This window comes from Benincasa hispida, unplaced genomic scaffold, assembly GCF_027475165.1.
Source record: "Benincasa hispida cultivar pf3 unplaced genomic scaffold, pf3_genome.v1.1 HicScf1328, whole genome shotgun sequence".
NCBI lineage: Eukaryota > Viridiplantae > Streptophyta > Magnoliopsida > Cucurbitales > Cucurbitaceae > Benincasa > Benincasa hispida.
In genome coordinates, this window is record NW_028325663.1 from 8,246 (window position 1) to 30,499 (window position 22,254).

The window sequence follows — 22,254 nt, forward strand, 5'->3', positions numbered from 1 at the left end:
GATTCTACTAACAGATTATTTGTTGTTTAGACAATTATTTTATACATAGAAAAATAGCTTTCATAATATTTATTATTTTTTGAAATTTTTAAGAAGAAAAATTGTTTAGAAGTTTCTATTTCTCTCAGGTTTGTGATTAATAAATCATACCACAAAAGGAAGGAAAATTCATTTTTTAGCTCAAATGATAATATATATATTACATCACTCGATTCATTGTGCATAGTGCTTGAACTGCCAATCTTGCAGATAAATTGGTAGCATCGCCCAATCCAAACGACTTTGCAGATACATCAATGAAACAATTTTCCATACCAATGCAAGTATTTTCCACCAAAAGAGCACTATTTGTCACATCCCATGAGCCTTTTTTGAATGAACCAACATTTTCCCTCTGGATGTCCATATCTATCAACATTGGATCTCGAGATGATATGCCCCTCCCTGACAAGACAACCTAACGTACTGCCTTCATTAGCATTTCCGCCCATATTGTTCCCTATATTGAAGGTCTGAAACTATTACTTGTTGAGGCTTTCCACATTTCTCTCAAACAAAACCAACGTGTTGGTGTCATCCGATAGAAACGATCTTGGAACATGATACCATCTTTGGGAAGGATTCCCACAATTTCCAACGCACTTGCTAGGGTCATATGCGCCTCTATACTCACAGGTTGCGCTGCAACTATCATTGCCAGCAATGAAAGAAGGCCAAAATCGACCTATGCTTTGTCCATTTACCCAAGCCTGACCTTTTCCCATTCCCTGCATGTCCAATGCTACAGGGTCAATTCCTGAAGGTGTCTTAAAGCTTGTTTTGTACCATGTCATTCTCCTGCCAATAGATTTTTTATTTAATGTGCTCCATTTTGTTCTCTGTGAGAACATTGGGTTGTAAAGTTGCTTCATTTCTCCATTTAATCCAACCTTATAAGACCATAAATTTGATGACAAATCAGTTGTGACATTTCCATCTCCAATAAGATAAATGGGACCTCCATCAATTCCAGTTGGCACCGTGTCATAAAATGCATCATAATTTTTCAATCCTACTATTGCACTCAAAAGGGTTATGGTGTTGGTTCCGACTTTTAATAGAATGGGTTTCTCAAATACAAAACTCTGGCCATTGCTTCCCCATTGCGATCCAATGTACCGTCTATTAACAAAGGCATGAAGCACATGACCTTTTGTATTCACTTGTAGAGTTACATTTTGAAGTGAAGATGTTGAATTAGTTTCAACATTTGTCATATACCACAAGTAGTCACTAAAATCAACCGTGGTTCCTTTTTGTTCCAAAAGAAGTTTGCATTAAATGTACCTTTTCCTTGTAGAGTATCTCTCATGGGCTCCGGAGCCCAAACCCACGACAGTTGTGTATTTTCCTTCTCATTCTGCACCTTCACAAACATAGATGTTTGGGAATTGATCTTTGCAGTGTTGAAAAGCTCTTTGTTGCAACCGTTAAGAATGCTCACAGACCAAGCTGGTACAAAGTACTTTCCATCTGCCTGCAAATCTATGGTAGCATCATTGCTGGCATCAGTGTTGCTCAAAAAACAAAACCTCTCCCCTACTGTGGGGTTGGAGAATTTCGTTAAAGTAACAAAGCTACCAAATTTTTGGTCTGAACGGGTGCCGTTGGTGAGAATCTTCTCTCCCATTTTGATGGATTCGTGGAGTTGTTTGAGATGTCCCCATTTGGGTTGATTCACGTTTCCATATTCATCAAGTGGGGCGTTGTAATCATACGACGTAGTAATGAATGGACCTCCCGATGTTCTTCCAAAGTTTGTGCCCCCATGATACATGTAATAGTTGTTAAACACACCACCAGATTGAAAAAATCTTGCCACAGAAAAAGCTACATCTTCTGCACTTCTATAAGGGTCTTTATCGCCCCATTTTTTGAACCATCCCACCCAATTTTCAGTAAACATTTTTGGGCTCCTAGGATTGTTAGGACTATAGTTATCACAATAGAATCCATAGCATGTATTGATGATAGGTTGTGGGGCATCACTTTGTTGGCACATGATCCATGGAACACCAATATTGAGAGATTCAGCCATTTGAGCACACCAGTTGATATATGTTTTTCCTGCGCTTCCATATGGGGTCATCACGTTTCCATACTCGTTCTCGATTTGAGCTAAGATTATTGGCCCCCCTTGTGATGCAAAGAGGTTGGCTTGTTTGCACATATGCATATTCACCTTGGCATTTCATTATTGCATATTATGCCCACAGTGGAAAGCCTCCATAGTTCCACTCGGCACACACGTAAGGACCAATCCTCATCACAACATATAGCCCAGCCTCTTGAACGAGTTGGAAGAATTTGATAAAGTTTAGATGTCCAGAGAAATCATATTTTCGTCGTCGAGGTTCGTGGCGATCCCAAAAAATGTACGTCTCGATTGCATCAAGTCCACCATCTTTAGCTTTTTGAATAAGATCAGGCCACATTGCTTCGGTGCTGCGTGGATAATGAATTGATCCTGAGAAGATAACACGTCGTTCACCATTGATAATTATGGCATTTGAATCATAGGAGACACTGTCTCCTTTACAAAAAGAAAAGCAAGATAAAGTTGCAAAGAGAGGAAGAACAAGCCATTGAAGGTTAACCATCTTTGATTTTAAAACTTTAGGTGTTTGGTTTATGTCGGAATCAATGTGTTTATATACAAGGAATCTACGTAAATATGTGATAGGTCTTTCCATCAATCTTTGTACTCTTTTTGTTGATGAATTCTAAATATAGGAATAATGTAAGTGAATTTAGCTGGCCAAACTTGATCGGTATGAGTTGCTTTAGTGAAATTTGGAAAATACTCTTTTTAGAAAAGAATTTCAAAAATATTGTTCGACCTTATCCTGAAATAACCTATCACCCAATTAAAAATATTACACCAAAAGTCTGTTTTCCAAATAAGGATTTGCGTATTCATTTTTCATCTTTGGTTTTAATTTTAAAGACATCAACGTCACATGAGTAATAAAGTATGGCTAATAAATTCAATTATAGTGAAAGTTGAGTTTGAGTTTTGTCTCATTAGTGTGAAGCTCATGAATTTGAGTATCTTTCTTCAAATTTTTGATTTTTTGATTTTTCATTTTGTGCATTGGGGTCATATAATAAAATAGTACATGGTAAACAAAATAGGTTTCCATATGATTTTAGCTCTCAACTCTAGGTTCAATTTTTTTTTGTCCTCATTTTTCTAAGGAAGTATACATTTTCTTCCTTATTTTATTTTTAAGTTAGTCCTGGATTAAAAGGGAATTACTGGAGGAATTTTTTTTTACTAATTTGGAATTTCTGGAAAAGAAGTGAAATTCAAGGAGACCGGGCCAGGAGTTATGCTTGGAAAATTCTTGAAGGATAAACAGGAGGACTGTGAGTGGTTTTATTATTTTGTTATGTTGAATTCTATATATATATGTTATGATATATATGTGTAATGTTTGGAAATTGGCATGGTGGGGAAGTGCGTTTTCTAGATTTTATTGGTTGATTTAACTCATGATATTTTGCTTGTTGTGACTCGCATTTAAAACCGAGATTGTACCCGGAGACATTGCTAGCTTTCCTATAGCACGTCTAACGGGATAATGTGGACATGTGCACATTCGGTTGTTGGATCGGCACCACCACGTAGCGGAAGAGAATATTATCCATAAGCACTCTAATTCATTAATTTTGGCATAAAAGAAACATTCTTAAACAGAGTTAATGGGTTTCAACAACGTACATTTAAAGAACCATTGAAATCTCTATTTCTACCTACAAAATCCTCCAAATCTTTGTGTAGACCACCACAAGATCTTCCCTACTATTCTCTTGGTGCCCTAGATTGAGTTGTGAGACTCAAAATAATCTTAAATAAAATGGAATTTGAAGAAAGCTCGCTGCAACAACCAAAAATGAAGAACACATTCTTCATCTGAATTTTTCAGAAAAATCCATTTGGTTTAATCACTTCAACTTTTCTCCAATCTCTTCAATATATTACAGACTATCATGCAAAGAGATTTGCTTCATGGGATGCAGCTCATGCTTGGAGTTATTGAAGCTTGAAAGTGGTGGGTTCCTAGTGAGCAAGTTGAAGATGAAGATGAAAAACCATTTTCCATTTTTGTGTAATTTTCTATTTCCAAAATCTAAAATTGATTTTAAAATCAAAATTTATTAATTTTACAAATTAATTTCATAAATTAATTTTTTAATAAAATTAATAAATAATTATTTAAATAATTCTAATTAATTTAATATCCAATATAAAATTAATGTTACACAAGAAATTCATCTTTATATATTTAAATCATATTTAAATATATTTTCTCCAATTCCGTTTGATTCTAATTTGAACATTTCAAATTAACTTATCACGCTACTCTAAAGCTAATCCATTTCCAAGCTAGTATGGAGACCTCATGGACCTACATATCATGGGCTCCAACGATCCGAGATTAATGAACTAAACTCGTAAGATTGATATAACCTCTAATCGTTAACTAATGGGTCACTCTACTAAAGCTCATAGTTGAACTCCCCTCACTATAAATATATTATGCAACTCAATGTAACCTTGATTAGTAAGTCAACCCTTCACAGGCTGTTCGTAATAACGGCTGGGTCAAATCTCTGTTTTACCCCCAAAAATACCTCTTGTTCCTTAAGTCCCCACTGATCCCCTAATGAACATTTCCCTTTAACTGTAGCGTTATCCTTGCCTTTCTTTCCAGTAGGCTTCTTCTTCCCTTTCCTTTTGCCCTTCTTCACAAGAATACTCATATTCTTTAAAGACGGGGAAATTTTTGCCCGATGGCAAGCAATACTTTCTTGTTTTCATTTCAAAATTGAAGCTATAAAAGGAAGTACAAACTCCCTTCCTGATTACCTCACTCGAGAATTTCTTCAAGGAAAAACTAAAGAAGAGAGTGAAAGAGAGAGAGAAAAGAGCAAATGAAGTCAACTTGCAAGAAAGAAGAAAAGCATGATCAAGATCAAGAACAACAGCAACGATCAACAATTCCTCAAACAAAAGCATTGTATTCTCAAGCGTATCAATTTATCAAAGGCGAATCATCAACGATAATGGAGAATCGAAAAGGAAAAACTCCTCAAGCATTGTCGTTATCAAATAAATTTCAAAATTTGGGATCTTTCATCCCTTCAAGGCCTTTTGCCTTAACCATCAACTCTTCCCCTATCAATTGAGTCGGTATCAACAAGAATAAATTCATAGAATAAACGAGTTTTTTGAGGATGGGTTGGAATATAATGGAAATTTGACGGAAATATTTTTTGAATTGTTTCATTCATAGATTTACCTATGAATTTTTGTTCAAGAGTTGTAATGTATGAGGTATGGGTTTTATTATGGTCAATTTCAGGCTTGGAGGACATTCCTCTCTTCTCAACAGTAGTAACATTTACTTCTGACTCTAGACCCTTTGTTCTTAACATTGTCTGGTTCGCCTGTAGCTCATTCAGTAGAGTAGTCAAGTTGTATTCAATTTTATTCTTTAATGCATTCAAAATTGCAGAAAACTCTTCAGAAGAGATTCTAGAATAAAACCAACTAGACTTCTCTTGTCCATGACAACACCATTTACTTCTGTCACGTTAAAGTGGACCATCATGTCTAGGACATGTTCACGAACATTGGTCCCCACTTTGAAGCGACTGTTGTAAATGTACTTAATGGCATCATGCCTTAGGGTGAAGGACAATTGTCCAAACATCCCTTGCAGAGATTCCATAATTTATTTGGAATTACTCATATCCTCATGCTTCTTTACTCATATCCTCATGTTCTTGGGTCTCAACCCATGTAGCCTATTGTTTTTATTTTCTTTCTTTGGTTTTTTATTATTTCTTTTATTATTTTTATTTTCATTCATTTCTCCAATTTTTGTTTCTTCTCTTTTCCTTTTTTATTATTTCATTATTTTATTTTATTTTCTTTCTCCCTTTTTACCTTTCTTTTATCTTTTATCTTTTTATTTTTCTTTCATTTTTTGGTTTTTGCTATCTTTTTTCTATTTAATTTTCTTTCCTTTCTTTAGTTTTTGCTTATTCTCTTTCTCTTATTTTTAAAATTTTTCTTTCCTTTATCTGACTTTTTTCTGCTTCCCCCCTTTTTTCACAAGAATTATGAGGTCGAGTTTCGTAGCCAAGACTTGAAAGTACTCAATTCATAAGTGACTTAACGCCAACAAACCAATCATCAAGTTTGATTGTTATAGCAAATAATAATTATAAATAGCAAATGAAAATCTATCCGTGATAGCTACTAATATTTTCTATCATTGATAGCTTAATCTTTGATAGAAATCTATCATTGATAGCCAACTTAGTGAATTTAATTAATAAAGTTGAATCTCGAACTAAAATGTAAGTGGAATGCCTAGAAGTTATCACTAATAGCATGTTTATCAGTGATAGAAGATATCATCGAAAAGAAAATGGACTTATAAATGTTTGGGAACGACAAGAAAGGGGCAAAAAGGTGTTCAGTGGTTATGGTTGATAGAAGCTACTACTGATAGCATGTTACAAGTGATAGAAGCTAATACTAATAGCATGTTTAGATTATTATTGGGTGTTAGATAAATTCTACTAACAGATTATTTGTTGTTTAGATTATTTAGACGAAGCTTCATAATATTTTATCATTTTTTTTTAATTTTTAAGAAGAAAAACTTGTTTTGACGTTTCTAATTTCTCTCAGGTTTGTGATTAATAAATCATACCACAAAAAGGAAAGAAAATCAATTTGTTAGCTCGAATGATAATATATATATATTACATTACTCGATTCTTTGAGCATAGTGCTTGAACTGCTAATCTTGCAGATAAATTAGTAGCATTGCCCAATCCAAACGACTTTGCAGATACATCAATTGAACAATTTTCCATACCAATGCAAGTCTTTTCTACCAAAAGAGCACTATTTGAAACATCCCATGAACCTTTTTTGAATGAACCACATTTTCCCTCTGGATTTCCATAGCTAGCAAATTGGATCTCAGAGATGATATGCCCTCCCTGACAAGACAACTCTAACGTACTTCCTTCATTAGCATTTCCACATATTGTTCCTATAGTGATGGTCTGAACTATGACTTGTTGAGGATTTCCACCAATTTCTTCAAACAAAACCAACGTGTTGGTGTCATCCGATAGAAACGATCTTGGAACATGATACCATCTTTGGGAAGGATTCCCACAATTTCCAACGCACTTGCTAGGGTCATATGCGCCTCTATAATCACAGGTTGCGCTGCAACTATCATTGCCAGCAATGAAAGAAGGCCAAAATCGACCTATGCTTTGTCCATTTACCCAAGCCTGACCTTTTCCCATTCCTTGCATGTCCAATGCTACAGGGTCAATTCCTGAGGGTGTCTTAAAGCTTGTTTTGTACCATGTCATTCTCCTGCCAATAGATTTTTTATTTAATGTGCTCCATTTTGTTCTCTGTGTGAACATTGGGTTGTAAAGTTGCTTCATTTCTCCATTTAATCCAACCTTATAAGACCATAAATTTGATGACAAATCAGTTGTGACATTTCCATCTCCAATAAGATAAATGGGACCTCCATCAATTCCAGTTGGCACCGTGTCATAAAATGCATCATAATTTTTCAGTCCTACTGTTGCACTCAAAAGGGTTATGGTGTTGGTTCCGACTTTTAATAGAATGGGTTTCTCAAATACAAAACTCTGGCCATTGCTTCCCCATTGCGATCCAATGTACCGTCTATTAACAAAGGCATGAAGCACATGACCTTTTGTATTCACTTGTAGAGTTACATTTTGAAGTGAAGATGTTGAATTAGTTTCAACATTTGTCATATACCACAAGTAGTCACTAAAATCAACCGTGGTTCAAGGAGACCGGGCCAGGAGTTATGCTTGAAAAATTCTTGAAGGATAAACAGGAGGACTGTGAGTGGTTTTATTATTTTGTTATGTTGAATTCTATATATATATGTTATGATATATATGTGTAATGTTTGGAAATTGGCATGGTGGGGAAGTGCGTTTTCTAGATTTTATTGGTTGATTTAACTCATGATATTTTGCTTGTTGTGACTCGCATTTAAAACCGAGATTGTACCCAGAGACATTGTTAGCTTTCCTATAGCACGTCTAACGGGATAATGTGGACATGTGCACATTCGGTTGTTGGATCGGCACCACCACGTAGCGGAAGAGAATATTATCCATAAGCACTCTAATTCATTAATTTTGGCATAAAAAAAACATGCTTAAACAGAGTTAATGGGTTTCAACAACGTACATTTAAAGAACCATTGAAATCTCTATTTCTAGATGCAAAATCCTCCAAATCTTTGTGTAGACCACCACAAGATCTTCCCTACTATTTTCTTGGTGCTCTAGATTGAGTTCAACTATGTAATTTGTTGTTTTGGTTTGGTGCCAGTGGATTTCTAAATGACTTGTGCTATTTATTAGGTTTCTTTTGTTATGTTTGTTTATTTAATATGTGTCTATGTTTTTTTATTTAATAGGTATCCATCAAAAAGTACAAATCAACCTTCAAAAGAACTGTCCATCCATTGGAAGATTAAGAGAATCTTAGGAATTACAATTGAACAAAGAATGCTTCCAAAATATTTTATTTACTTGCAAAAATAAACATGAATGATACATTACTTTATTTTGTATCATCTGTATACTTTGTTCTAAAAAATGATTACATTTTTCTTCAATGTTAATATATTTATAAATTTTCAATTATGAATGAAAGTCATGGTATTTAATTGTTATGAAATATTTAATATGTGTGGGCTGAACTCGAGTCATGAGATTATTTTTAACACAAATATAAAAAATCATATACAAATTATTCTTGTTGAGAAAAAAAAAAGTTGAGCCTTTTATAGTCATGAGCAAAGCTATAACAAAATTTATATAGTGAAAAAAAAGTGCCATCAAAAGATTATTATTGTAATTATGGCTATTAGAAAAGACCAAAATACCTTACAATAGCATAAGATTAAAGCTATAAATATTTTATTATAGCGTTAAAAAAGTGCTATTATAAGATAAAGATAGCATATTATTTTAGTTATATAAATATAACTAAAAAAAGTGCTATCGTATCTATTATTTCTTGTAGTGATTGATTCAAGGAAATCAACTTCAAGGTTAGTATTCATTCTAAATGGGGCAGCAGTAGTGAGAAGTATCAAGCAAAGTTGTATTGCTGACCCCACATTGGAAGCTGAGTATGTAGCTGTAAGTGAAGCAGCAAAAGAAGCAGTATGACTCAAAAAGTTCCTAATTTATTTGGAAGTGATTCCAAATATGCACTTGCCAGTCACCCTATATGGTGATAACAGTGGAGGAGTTGTAAACTCAAAAGAACATTGAAGCCATAAACGTGGAAAGCACATCGAGCGGAACTACCATCTCATCAGGGATATTGTACATAAAAGAGACATAGTTGTCACGCAGATAGCCTCACAAGACAACTTAGCTGATCCATTTACAAAGACCATCTGAACTAAAGTGTTTGAGGGTCACCTAGTGGGACTAGAACTACGAGATACTTTCTATTAGAGCAAATGGGAGAAATAATAGGTCTCTGATGCCCTAGTTTATTGTATTTATACTCTTGTTTTTGTTCTTTCACTATACTCAACAATGTATATATTTGTATATAACCACTGGAGTTTTAGTCCAAGTGGGATTATTGTTGGGTTGTATGTCCTAAAACTCGCAATTTATAAAGTTAAACATATTCTATTGTTGTTGGGTTTTATATCCTAAAACTTGTAGTTTGTAGAAAGATAAACATATTCTATAAATTGCATACGTAAAAGTTTAAATCCAATAAACTAAGATCCATGGCTATTATATTAATATGTGAACTTTATGTAGAGACATGAAGATGGATCAAGTTTGAGTAAATAGCTAAAATAGTCTATAGTACATGATTAAGGTTGGGTACCTTATTCTGGTAACACTATTGGACGCGGCCTACTCTGTAGTTGTTACAAGTTGTTGTAAAGATACCACAAATGAAGTGATCCAGATTCATTCATGTACTGACATGAGGAACGGGGGTGTCCTATGCAATCAGTTTGCAGGAGACCAGATCAAGAAATAAGTCACTCTTACTTTATAACGTTGTTTACTATATAAGACTGACTATTACACTTAGATGACCTAGGTAAGTCGATCTTAATCCTAAGTTAACTATGAACTCCTGTTTAATTGGGATTATCCTTAGATTTTAATAGGTGAAGGTTGGCTCAACGACCCGGCTCAATAAGCCTCCAATTTCAGGGGTAAGTTCGGGTAGATAGCTGGGGACATATGGTGCAAAACGGAATTCACACCTACCCGATTTAGGGATAGGAGAAAGATGTTTCTCGTAAGTTGTGAAACCCGGATTTCTATTTTCCTTACTTAAGCAAGTGATAAAAGGAATTAACTAAGTGAAAGTTAAATCCTAAGTTAAGGGGAAGGAAATTTCTAAGTGTTAAGTAGATTTTCCATGAATAATTTAAGTTGAGCTTTAATTGGTAAAATTGCAATGAAATTTGTATAATAAATAGGTTGTTGAAAACAGTTAGTGTAATTGGTGAAAGAAGGAATGGAGATTTGAAAGGAGAAAATAATATTGGAAAAGTTGGGAAAAATTATTAAGTGGGAATAAATATAGAAATTGAGTACGTGGAATTAGTGTGGAATAATATGAAGATAAGTTTGAAAAATTCGGGGAAGAATACGGAAAAGTATGAAAAATTAGGTGAAGTACGAAGTAAGGAATTAAGGAAAAATATAGAAAATATTATTTTGGAATTATCCTAGAAGATCCGTGTAAAAGTATCACAAAGTGGTGAGCAAACGTGTAAGGAGAACAATGTTCGCAATAGCTAAGAGCGAGATCGTTGAGAATGGGATCAGCGAGATCGTTGAGAGTGAGATCATTGAGATCAAGACCAGCGAGACTGGCGAGGAAATGGGAGAGAGCGAGATTGGATAGAAGATGGCAGAGAGCGAGACCAGCGAGAAAGCTGGAGAGAGCGAGAGTGGAGAGAAAAGTTAAAGCTGGAGAGAGCGAGATTGGAGAGAGCAAGACCAGCGAGATTGCTGGAGAGAGCGAGACTAGCGAGAAAGTGGGAAAGAGTGACACTGCCAAGAGCGGAAAGAGCGAGAGCACCTATGCTAGCCTTGCTTTGTCGAATTCGAACGTCACACCCACGCCTCGCCTATGCATTGAACGGCCGAGCAAGCTTCTGGGCAATGTATTTGGACGCGTTTGGGTGGATTATGCATGTAAAAACCCTAATTTGAATACAAACAAAGCTTGAAGATGTAAGGGAAAATGTCAATTAAAATCTAGGTGTTCGATTAAGAGAAATTCTTAAACCCTAAGAAATTATGTTGAATGCGTTTGGGAAGAACACATTCAACCAAGATGAAGTCAGCTTACATTGATAAAGGGAGGATTAAACATTTGGCCATGCAGCCAAGTAGATGCTGTCAATCCCACGAGCAATTTGAAGGACTGTAAATAGGAAGTTGGGTTTTCATTTTCAAATCACACAAAAATCATAAATTTCATAGAGAAAGTAGAGGGCAGTGAGGGTTTAGAGGTATGTGTCAAATTTGGACGATGAGATCTTCCAATATACTCGTGCATTTGGAGTGATTCCAAAACCACTTGAAAGCTCAAGAAATCTAGTTTTCAGAGTAGGGCTGCCAGAGGCAAAGGCTCAAAGAAACTAAGATCGAGGTTGAGAAGAAGGCAGAAGGGTCAGACTGTCGGATTAGTTTGGGTCAGTCTTGAAGATTTTGAGATTCCGGCCAAACCAAGAGGAATTATGAGCTTAACGTTTAGGGTAAGATTCCTAAGACATTTTAGAATATGTTTGTAGAAGGAAGTATTTCAAAATAAGGTTCAGAACTATAAGTAATCTAAGTTGAAAGTTGAATCTCGATTCTAAGGGTGAAAAAGAACCAGAAGAGCTACTAGAGTGAAAAGTTCCTAAGAGTTCGAGGTGAGTGGCTAAAATGTTTTCGAACTAAAACGTTTTTAAACTGTTTTGATGCAAACGTTTTATAAAAAGCATGTTTGCGAAAATAATTCTCATGCCTACTAGTTTTCTAAAGTGGTTTCCAAGCAAGTTTGAATTGTGATTTGAACTCATGCATATTGTTGAAAAACTATTTACATATGTATATGTATTGATTTTATCCAGCATGATTACCGTCCTTAAAGTTATGTTGTATATGTGTTATATTGTACATGCTTTAAAGAGAAAAGTTGTTTATAAATAGTTTTGGTAAAATGTGATGTCGAAGTACAAGGAGAAGGCATCCACCCAACTAGATACTGAAGTACAAGGAAAAGGTATATATTGGTACTGAAGTACTTTTGAGAAGGTACCAAGCCAACAGGATACTGAAGTACATTGGAGAAGGTATCCTAGTAGCTCGATACTGAAGTACAAGGAGAAGGTATCTGAGCAGTAGTACCTAATGTGTTAAGGTACTTAGTGTGGCCACAAGTGAATAAAGTCAGAGATTCAGCAAAAGGGTTCTCTCTGGGCTAGTAGTTGGTGTTGGGATTATTTTACCAGATATATAGTACTTTGATTTGAGAAATGATTTTACTATTTTATGTTTAAAACAGTTTTATATACATTACGCTTGGAAAATATTTATGCTGCAAAAGTTTATATTTCAAATAAAACTATTTTATGAAATTATGCATAACAATTTACTATGTTTTCTCGGTCACTCACTGGGCGTAAGCTCACCCAGTTTTCAAATGTTTTTGTTCCCCACCCCCCCAGGTAGCGGTCAAATTCTCTGAAGACAGCTCAGTATCTGCTCTGCCACTAAAGGACCAAAAGACTTGTAACCGTTTGCTAGGTGGTTACTGTTAATATTGTACACATGTTACTATTGTTCATATAGGGACTAGGGTTTGTGGGTTTTGGGACTTGTAAATCTAATGTTGTAAATACTCTAAACATATTAAGTTTCTAAGTTAATAAATTGTGGGCCTACAGTCGTCCCGTTGCATATAATTTATATTTGGTATCAGAGTTATTCCGCAAGAGTTTTTACGTAGTAAGTGTCAGCCTAAGGGTTGATAACTACTACAGTCACGCCCTTCTCTAGGCTAAGAGGGTGATCTGGGGTGGGGTGTGACATAAGTACTGAATCTAGGTCTTGAACCAGGGGCCCCACCCTCTCACTGGGCTGAGAGGGATCTGGTTTAGTGACTGGATCACAAACCAATTGTTCATTAGAGGATTAGTTGGAATTTAAGGAACAAGATGTAATCTTGGGGGTAAAATAGACATTTGACCCGGCCATTATTACGAACAACCTGTGAAGGGTTAACTTACTAATCATGGTTATATCGAGTGGACATAATATATCTACAGTGAAGGGAGTGCAACTATGGACTTTAATGGACATAATATATCTACAAGTATTAAAGAAGTTGTACAAAGGTATGACTTAAAACCCTCTTATTATGGTATGAACATGCTTTATATACAGCCAAAATTAATGAATTAGAATACTTATTGATCCTTGTTGCTTCTGCTGCATGCTGATATACTCCTTCAATTATCAATAAAGATGTTATTCAACATTACTTCAATAAAGGTTGGTTGTCATTGAATCTATAAATTGCGCTTATAAATTATTAATCCAATAAACTAAGATCCATGGCTACTATATGAATACTTGAATTTTAGGTTGGTTGTCTTATTCTGATAACACTATCTAATGCTGCCCACGCTATAGTTGTTACAATTTGTTGTAAGGTACTATAAACAAAGTGATCCTAATTCGTTTATGTATGGATATGAGGAGTGGGGGCATTCTATGCAATGAGTTTGCGTAAGATCGAACCAAGAAATAAGTCACTCGTACTTTATAACGCTGTTTATTGTTTAAGACTGACTATTTGTCACACCTCGTTCTAGATTTTCCTTCTAACCTAGAACGAAGCATGAAGACATTAAACATCACTTCTCTCTATGACATCTAACGTCCCAACTCTTAACATATCCTGTACTAAAGATCGAACCCAGACATCTAAACCCATTTCCAAAAATAATCTATGTTCATTAACAGAGTTTAGGAATTTGATTCAGTTTAAATTACAATACTGTTTAAAGAGATTTATAGACCAACGGTAAGGATGATTTTGAACAAAACCTCCCATGACATGTACCTCACAAGTTCTAGCTGTTCTGGAATAATTTCATATACATGCACAAACAATACAACATATGTTTTAATAACATTAGTGGCGTTTGACGGCTCAGCAGGCACCAGGAACTTGTCGCTACCTGGGGTGGGGAAAAGCATAATACATGGAAAGCATGAGCTAAAGCGTAGTGAGTGGTAATTTAGTATAAACATAAATTTTCTCTTTCCAAACATCAATGAATTATAAAAAAATATTCTATAAATTGTTGGAAACATATATAAGATTTATTAATAGCTCAAACTCGTGTTACTCAAACAATGGCATGATCATATTTCATATAAATCACATTATAAAACATTCAGGCGTCATCAGAAAATCACACCGACCCTGTACCCGAATACTCGTTTACAACGGCGGGTTATTCTGGACAAAGAATGCGCCCCGTGGTGAAAACAAAATCACAAGGTCATACGTGCACGCAGAGCTACCTCAAGGCTAGGCATAGATACACACCATAGGCCTAGGTTACTCTGGACTCCCCGATATACTTTGGCCACATCTGACCCCGATGGTAGCTCCCTGATAGCCTGGGTGGTGCTACAGGCACAGGTTCCTCTGGACTTACCGGTATACTCTGGCCACATCTGACCCCGGTAGCCCCCATCACATTTTATAAATCATAGCATATTATCATATATAATTACATTCTATATCAAAACATTCAAAAATAAACCACTCACTGTTAATCGGCTCCTCCTAATAATTTTGGTTTCTCCATCTCCCGTTTATCCTGAAATTATATTGATAATCCTCTAGTTATGCTTCACATGACCATAATCCAATTATTTGAACATTAATCTTCAAGTATAACCAATTTCACTTAAACTTTTGTCAAATCCCTAATTTGATCCAAGGTAGACTTTGCTTTGTAAATCGGTCCTTCAATTACTCTAAAATTTACTCAAGACCTTAAAATTAATCTTCAATATGAACTAGTTCTATTCCAATTTTCCTTAATTTTTCTCATTAATCCTAATTAGGGTTTACTTCAAATTAACCCATTAATCAACTTTATAGTTGACTTAGATCCCAATATCTTCTAATTTCAGGTTTAATGTATCATAACAAATCATAACAATACCAATTGGATCCCTAATTATGCTTGAGAACACCTAAATTAACCTAAAATTAATTTTTCAGCTTTTAATGACGGACAATAGATGACAGACAAGCGTCAAACCAGGAAAGTCAACTCTTTCTTCAAGCTCCAGCCCATAAATTTCCAGATTTGGCCTCTATTTTTCCGGTGAGCGTTTCCGACTTAAATTCATCATGTTTTGGCCAGTTAAAGCTTAATTAGCCTATATAAACCTTTTACCTATCCTCTTAATAAACTTACCTCAAAGTTTGGACGTCCGAATTGCCCTAGATCTCCCGGAATTGACCAAACTCTCCACGGTGCCCCTGTTTTTCCGACGCGAAGTTGCAGAAATTTTAGAGCTTAAATTCATAAATTCCAGCCAACAACGATCTGATTAAAGACCATAGAGTTCTAGAAGAATCTTATAAGTAACTTAAGTTTAAAGCTGGAGCTTTGAATTAGCCTCTAACGCCACGAATTTGCTAAAAACCCGAGCATTCTCTTTTTTCACGATAATTCTATCGCCACTGTTTTTCTTCGTTTTCCTTACTTTTGCGGCCAAATTTCTTCAAATAAAGCCTCCTACGAGCTTCTTCTTTACTTCCTATTTAATTTGGTTGCATTTTGCCTAATTTGCCTTCACATGACGACCCTAATTCGGAAACAAGTTTTTCATCTTCTTAGGTCGGCCAAACTAAAAAAAAATCGAAATTCCCTTTTTCTCTTCATTTTTCAGCTTCAGTTTCCGGTTTAACACGTGCCCAGATGATTAATCCTTGACCTCAAAGCCATCCAATAAGAAATTTCAATAGAAAGTACCTCAAATTTTCCATAATCTCTCAAATTCTCTTTTTTCCTCTTCCTCTCGGTTTTCATCATTTTCCATTAATTTCCTTTAATTTCCAGCACATTTATGCCCAATAAGCCTTAAACAAGCCAAATTTTTAAAACTCAGAAATTACCAAAATTTCACCACTTTTCAAAATGTTGACTTTTCTTCTACTTTGACTTTGTCTATTTGACCGTTGACTTTGACAATTGACTTTCACCTATCCCGCATATGCAAAATTCATCATCGAATTTATTTTACATGCTTAACTAGGTCTGTTACCCCCAAATTATTCCTCAAATCCTTATTTCCTCTTCCTAAATGAAACAAACGTCAATCCAAATCTTTTTATTTTTAATTATAATCTTAACAAGAGATCCACATCAAACTTTATCTCGAGTCCCGAGTTCAATCTCAACTATATGCTTCATAATATTTTAAGAAAGAGTAGAAGAAGAGAGGGCTTACACTATTTCTCTTCGATGATCTAGGTAACTCGATCTTAATCCCGAGCTAATTATGAACTCCTGTTTATTCGGGATTATCCTTAGATTTGCATAGGAAAACTTATCATATGAGGAGGAGCCCTTGTGGATACTAGACAAGAAGGAGTAGGTGTTATGAAACAAGACGATACTACTGGTTAAAACGCTGTGGAGAAACTACATAGTAGAAGAAACAACTTGGGAGGGTGAAGATCGGATGAAAACCAAGTAGCCACATCTATTCTCCTGATGACGTTCACTGAATTTCAAGGACAAAATTTCAATAAGGTAGTCATAACTTGTAAGCATTAAATCTTTGTTATTTTACTAAATTTTTGTTATTTTACTTAAGCTTAAGTTAGATTTAAATAACTCATTAGGATTGATTTGCATGAATTAAAGTGAACTCTGTGAAATTAAGGTTGCAACTTGAGCGAATTTTAGTCGAAGTGTTGAATATGAAAATAAAAAGGGAATTTTTTAAAGGATATTGTTACTTTTTAAGGAGAACTAAGGCTAAATAGGAAATGTAGGGGAAAGAAGTTAAACTATGTGAAGGAAATTACCTAAGGATTGTAGATATAGAAAGGGAATGAAAGAGGTGTGAGACCCGAGAGGCATAGAGTTAGAAGTTTTCAAAATTGTTTAGGGAATTCGAGTAAAAATTGTATAATGTTAAGTAATTTCTTTTATATGAATTTCAAGATAATGGATGAGGTATGAGATAAACAAGATTTAGTTGGTTGAAAAGTTGGAGGAGGAGCTGGCAAGAAATTAAGTGAGGCAAGGAATGTGTTGCTGGTTGCATATAAAAAGGGAGGTAGAATTGGCCAGTGTTCACAACTCACTTTTGAAAACCGAGAATTTCTTTAGCCAAATCTCATAAAGATCAAAGAAGTAGACGATGGAGGGAAACCATGGTGAATCTTGATCGAAAGGTTGGTGAAAATCAAAGGATACCAAAAGCTGGTCTAAAATTCGGGCAAACCTGAGTATGGTGAAGATATGAGTTGATTTTTGGCCGGTGAAGAGGACTAAAAAGCTCAAATTCAAAGGTTAGTTGCTTTAAAGGTTATTTAAGTTTTTAAGTAAGAAAGTTGTATTCAATTCGGCTGGAAATGGAGAATTTTGTGCTGAAAATGCAATTGGAAACGAGGGTCTGATCAAGGGGCTATCGGCTGAAAGTTGAAGAAGACTAGCTTGTTGGAGCCTGTGGACGCATCGTTGGGCAATCGATACCTCACGCACACCCGTGCATTGTCACATGCGCGCCAACCATGCACTCCACACCCTTCTTGCATTCAGCAGCGTCTGTCCGCTCATCCTTTGCATTCAACAATGCTTGTCCATGCCTAGCGCATTGCAGCGTGTCGTCTAGCACCCATAAGCCTGCCCTTATGCGCGTTTTCTAGCACCCACACCCTAACCTTTTGTTTCAAAATGTTCAAGAAAATACCAGATGAAACCAAATGAAAATTAAGGAAGTCAAAGTTTAAGAAAGAAAAACATGAGGGAACTGTAATCGTTGAATCCTAAGAAGGGTTCTATATTCATTCATAATGTCATAGTCTTCTATTATTATGAGCTAATACACATTAAAAAACGAGCATTCAACATCAAAAGAAATATAACTCTCAACTTGATCATCATGATCAAACAAAAGTCACTTAGTATTTTTCCCTTACACTCCTTCTCACTCGTCAAATTATAGCCATAAATGGCTAAAAGGTATTAGATATATAGTGGGATTCGAAATAAGATTTCCATGTGTTGAAGAATGAAATCCACAACAAACATTGAGCAATTGAAGCTTCTATGTCAGTTGTACATTCAGTCAGTCATTCGGTCTTCATAACTCACAGTGGTAGATTGAACACACTAAGATATTATGCCCATTAATTCTACTACTCTAAAATTAATTTTAAATCTAAAATGTTTTTTTTTTATTTTCTTATAAATAGACGACAAAGAGTTTGATTTTAGAGATAGATTTATTTCTCCCTATTTTCCATCTCTTTGATTTTCTCCAAGAAAAAGTTTTTTTCTTGTTTCCAAGACTTTTCTGACGAGTGCCCGTTTGTCAAGAGTGTTATGTTAACCTTACGAAGAAATCGGTGTGAGACGATTAGCATTACATAGATCTGTAAAAATCAAATGATTTTAAAACAATAGGTTTGTAACTGTCATACACTTTCATTGAAACATTAGATATGTAATCGTTTACTGGCTACAAGATCTGTAACCATCAAAACGACAAGTCATTCCCAACAACGTTACAACTTCAAACCTAAAGGATCACATAAAACAAGATTCAGATTCAGAAGAATATAGCATAGATTTTTTTTTAATTTTCTTTTGAATGTAACGATCAGTGTATCCCGTAAGTAAAAATGAATTTTCTTTTAACTAGGATTATCACAATTTTTTTTGAAAAATAATATTTTGATTTAAATTAATGTGTGAAATTATGAAGATATCAAATCATACAAATAATAAAAAAGATATATGTGTTTTAAACTAATATATGATTATCACGAAATTTTTAGAAAAAATAAATAAATATTTTGGTTTTTGAACTAAAGATTAAAATTAGGATGACAATCAAATCATTCAAATGAAAAATAATGCCAAAAAGAAAAAAAAAATTAAAAGATGGTTATGACGAAATTAAAAAGCAAAATATTTTGGCTTTAAGTTAAAATTTGAAATTAAGAGATAATCAAATAGTCCAAATAAAATATTTTTTATATTTAACCCTCTAATAACATTCATATATTTTTCATCAAATACAACTAAAGTACGTATTTTTAACATGATAAAACATGTGCACATTCAACTAGTTTTTTACTAGTATTTTATATCTCCTTTCCGAAAATATAGTGACTCCATTAAATATAGGATATTTGTAATATATAGTAGAGTAAGATAAAAAATCTAAAAATGTATTACATCCTTAAAATATTTGTAAATATGAATGAGTTGACTAGTCAATCTTTAAATTTTTTTAATTTCCAATTTTGCCCTCCCTTGTCTTATCTTGTTGTACACATTTTTTTGTAGTCTTTTTTTTCTCTTCTTTGATTTTTACTTCTTTTATCCATTTTTTCATTTTTTTTCCTTTTCTTTTCTTTTCTTTCTCAGTTTTTGTTACTTCCCTTTCTTTTTTTTATTCTTGTCTTAAAGCTTGTTTTGTACCATGTCATTCTCCTGCCAATAGATTTTTTATTTAATGTGCTCCATTTTGTTCTCTGTGAGAACATTGGGTTGTAAAGTTGCTTCATTTCTCCATTTAATCCAACCTTATAAGACCATAAATTTGATGAAAAATCAGTTGTGACATTTCCATCTCCAATAAGATAAATGGGACCTCCATCAATTCCAGTTGGCACCGTGTCATAAAATGCATCATAATTTTTCAATCCTACTGTTGCACTCAAAAGGGTTATGGTGTTGGTTCCGACTTTTAATAGAATGGGTTTCTCAAATACAAAACTCTGGCCATTGCTTCCCCATTGCGATCCAATGTACCGTCTATTAACAATGGCATGAAGCACATGACCTTTTGTATTCACTTGTAGAGTTACATTTTAAAGTGAAGATGTTGAATTAGTTTCAACATTTGTCATATACCACAAGTAGTCACTAAAATCAACCGTGGTTCCTTTTTGTTCCAAAAGAAGGTTTGCATTAAATGTACCTTTTCCTTGTAGAGTATCTCTCATGGGCTCCGGAGCCCAAACCCACGACAGTTGTGCATTTTCCTTCTCATTCTGCACCTTCACAAACATAGATGTTTGGGAATTGATCTTTGCAGTGTTGAAAAGCTCTTTGTTGCAACCGTTAAGAATGCTCACAGACCAAGCTGGTACAAAGTACTTTCCATCTGCCTGCAAATCTATGGTAGCATCATTGCTGGCATCAGTGTTGCTCAAAAAACAAAACCTCTCCCCTACTGTGGGGTTGGAGAATTTCGTTAAAGTAACAAAGCTACCAAATTTTTGGTCTGAACGGGTGCCGTTGGTGAGAATCTTCTCTCCCATTTTGATGGATTCGTGGAGTTGTTTGAGATGTCCCCATTTGGGTTGATTCACGTTTCCATATTCATCAAGTGGGGCGTTGTAATCATACGACGTAGTAATGAATGGACCTCCCGATGTTCTTCCAAAGTTTGTGCCTCCATGATACATGTAATAGTTGTTAAACACACCACCAGATTGAAAAAATCTTGCCACAGAAAAAGCTACATCTTCTGCACTTCTATAAGGGTCTTTATCGCCCCATTTCTTGAACCATCCCACCCAATTTTCAGTAAACATTTTTGGGCTCTTAGGATTGTTAGGACTAAAGTTATCACAATAGAATCCATTGCATGTATTGATGATAGGTTGTGGGGCATCACTTTGTTGGCACATGATCCATGGAACACCAATATTGAGAGATTCAGCCATTTGAGCACACCAGTTGATATATGTTTTTCCTGCGCTTCCATATGGGGTCATCACGTTTCCATACTCGTTCTCGATTTGAGCTAAGATTATTGGCCCCCCTTGTGATGCAAAGAGGTTGGCTTGTTTGCACATATTCACTATCTTTGTTTTGAATGTTTGCATTTCATTCTTGTAGACTTGACTGTCAGTTCGAAGTTGGATTCCCGGCATATTATGCAACCAGAGTGGAAAGCCTCCATAGTTCCACTCGGCACACACGTAAGGACCAATCCTCATCACAACATATAGCCCAGCCTCTTGAAAGAGTTGGAAGAATTTGATAAAGTTTAGTTATCCAGAGAAATCATATTTTCGTCGTCGAGGTTCGTGGCGATCCCAAAAAATGTACGTCTCGATTGCATCAAGTCCACCATCTTTAGCTTTTTGAATAAGATCAGGCCACATTGCTTCGGTGCTGCGTGGATAATGAATTGATCCTGAGAAGATAACACGCCGTTCACCATTGATAATTATGGCATTTCAATCATAGGAGACACTGTCTCCTTTACAAAAAGAAAAGCAAGATAAAGTTGCAAAGAGAGGAAGAACAAGCCATTGAAGGTTAACCATCTTTGATTTTAAAACTGTCTCATTAGTGTGAAGCTCATGAATTTGAGTATCTTTCTTCAAATTTTTGATTTTTTGATTTTTCATTTTGTGCATTGGGGTCATATAATAAAATAGTACATGGTAAACAAAATAGGTTTCCATATGATTTTAGCTCTCAACTCTAGGTTCAATTTTTTTTTGTCCTCATTTTTCTAAGGAAGTATACATTTTCTTCCTTATTTTATTTTTAAGTTAGTCCTGGATTAAAAGGGAATTACTGGAGGAATTTTTTTTTACTAATTTGGAATTTCTGGAAAAGAAGTGAAATTCAAGGAGACCGGGCCAGGAGTTATGCTTGGAAAATTCTTGAAGGATAAACAGGAGGACTGTGAGTGGTTTTATTATTTTGTTATGTTGAATTCTATATATATATGTTATGATATATATGTGTAATGTTTGGAAATTGGCATGGTGGGGAAGTGCGTTTTCTAGATTTTATTGGTTGATTTAACTCATGATATTTTGCT

General features: G+C 34.9%; 2 pseudogenes; both read right to left on the minus strand.

Moving 5' to 3' along the window:
- Positions 1–521: 521 nt before the first annotated feature.
- Positions 522–2,639, minus strand: LOC150031285 (beta-galactosidase 7 pseudogene; annotated as a pseudogene).
- A 4,183-nt stretch (positions 2,640–6,822) lies between these two features.
- LOC150031286 (beta-galactosidase 7 pseudogene) lies at positions 6,823–21,748 on the minus strand (annotated as a pseudogene).
- Positions 21,749–22,254: the final 506 nt, after the last annotated feature.